Source organism: Sinocyclocheilus anshuiensis, unplaced genomic scaffold (genome assembly GCF_001515605.1).
Source record: "Sinocyclocheilus anshuiensis isolate Anshui unplaced genomic scaffold, SAMN03320099.WGS_v1.1 scaffold1272, whole genome shotgun sequence".
Taxonomy (NCBI): Eukaryota; Metazoa; Chordata; class Actinopteri; order Cypriniformes; family Cyprinidae; genus Sinocyclocheilus; species Sinocyclocheilus anshuiensis.
Genome location: NW_015547713.1, coordinates 1,019,430 through 1,022,006, shown reverse-complemented (window position 1 = coordinate 1,022,006; position 2,577 = coordinate 1,019,430).

Here is a 2,577-nt window from a genome sequence, read left to right as displayed (position 1 = left end):
TTTGGTTTTCCAAATAGCAGTAAACTTTTTTTTTTTTTCTTTTTTATCTGATTTGTTTTTGTTTTCTAATAAATAGTAATAAAAGTTTTTTTTATCAATAATTAACAATTAATTACTTAATTCTTAATTACTTTATTTTTAAGAATCCCATCCTTTTAATGAAGATTGTTCTTTTCATTATGATATGAGGAGTGTTGTTTTATTTGGACATTTTGACTAGCTAAAATTATTGACAAGCAGAATATTATTGATGCTGAGACAACTTCTTTGAAAATTTGTCAACTATATTCTTCCTAGAAATGAACCTCCACCCAGTGACTGTTGGCTTTACATTTCTTACCTTCCACTTCCTTTCCAGATCCGTCCTATCAGAGATGCTAATGATTTGTTGACAGAGATTTAACATACATCTGCCAGACAAGGCCTGTTGGAGTGTTCTCTCTGGGCGCTGCCCTATGGCTCCTGGGGTTGACCTGTGAAAAGCAGTCAAGCTGGACACCGCAGCATCGCCCCCCACTGCCACAGCCTCAGCCCTGCCCATCCCGCTCTCCCCTCGGAACCCTCATCCTCACTGCCAGCACCTCTGGAACCCACACACCACTGCTCCAGACCACCAGGAGGAGCAGTATGTAAGCGAGGCCACTGCCAATTATGCTTCCAGGATTTGCAGGGATGCAGAAACCATCACAGGTAAGAGTGTGCAAAGTTCAGCTAGACTGTGAAACTGCATGTGGTCATTGCTGTGGGTTGACATGGTTACCATCATGGCATCAGTGGTGTTTTATTGATTATATCATAGATCCATAGTGTCCATTACTGATAATTATTTATTTTTTTTGCTAATCAACATGAAGTGTGAAAAATATTTCATATTTAACAAAAAAGTAAATTTCACGTTAATTAAGTCTTAATGTAAATTACTTAAAGGGATAGTTCACCCAAAAAATGAAAATTCTGTCATCATTTATTCCTCAAGTTGTTCCAAATCTGTATGAACACAAAAGAATGGTAGCCATGGAATGGTGGCTGGTAGCCATTGACTTCCATAGTAATGGAAATAAATACTATGGAAGTCAACGGCTACCATCAACTGTTTGGCGAGGGACAAAATGTTTCAATATGATTTCACTTTTAGGCCTGTTTATGAAGTAAGACCATTTTTGCTTAAATTGCCCCATGCAAATTATTCACACACACAAATTAAAAAAGTTTTTATGGTACATGCATGTACATCACTTTTGGAGAAATGAAAAATGTCTTCTTACTGAAAAGTAACCTGTTGCCTCTAATAAGCCATTCTGAAAGACTAAGTGACTCCTACAGTACCTCCCCTCAGTTTTTCAGCATGAGTAATGCTGTACGGACAGCCTACACACACACACACACACACACACACAGCTCTATTATTTATGAAACTAGGCCACTTCAAAAGTCATAAACTTTATTATCTGTGCTGCACAATTCTGAGCCAACACTGATGCCTGACCTGTGCTGCCGTTAGTCTCATGTTTCTTTAACGTCAGTGCTGGATTCTGTTCTTGTCATCTTTATTATTATTATTATTATGTGACACATTCAACTGATCTGGGTCAGCAGTAAAAGACTCCTAAATCTTTTCTCTGACATAAACCCTTTTCCCCTTGGTCATACGGTTGGAAAGAGCTGACCCACTAACTCTCTCTCTCTCTATCTCAGAGTCAGAAGTTTTCCACTTACAGTGTTAAAAATAGCTGTTGTCTGGCTGGAATTCTGACTCTTTGTTCCAGTGTTGTAGAGGTGCTCAGGTCTAGCATTTAGAGTTGATTACAATGATGATATGATTAAAGTGATGATATGCAGACCGTTCTGGCTCCGCTTTGTCAATACTGACATTTTCAAAACATAACAATACCAGCTTTTTCAGCTGTACCGTACCAAGTACTGAGCATTCTAGCCAATAGAGTGCATGAATGTAATGGCCAATCAGAGGTGTCATCATTCTTTGTTTTTTAGCATGAGCTGAGTTCTGCATAATTGTGAATCCTTTCATAATAACCAACAAGTATAGAGTATACAATTCTGTAAACAAGATTTTGCCTTTTGCGGTTTTTGACAACCGTATTTAAAGGATCCATGAATAGGGATGCTCCGATCCACCTTTTTCGCCTCCGATACCGATTCCGATACGTAGGGTTCGGTATTGGCCGATACCGATCCGATACCAGTGAAGTTTTTTCCCCCCCATTTAAATAAATGTAGAATTGATATATATCTGTGTGTGGAACTGATAATCATTCTTTCACAAGCTACTAGATACAGACTACTTCATTATAAAGAAAAATAAAATAAACAATAAATATGAAAAAATATAGGCCTATGTATATTTATAATCTATGACAAAAATTTATCATAAACTAGGTTAGTGGATAATTCGGCAGCAAAAGTTATTCTAGAAAAATCAGTGCACAATAATTTTAGAAATCCAAACATTTAGTGAAAAACAATATTTTGTGGGGAACAAATAAAAGTGTTGAACTAAAATGTTACACATTGCTGTTTGTATTATAAAATCTATTCATTAAAAACATTCATATATAT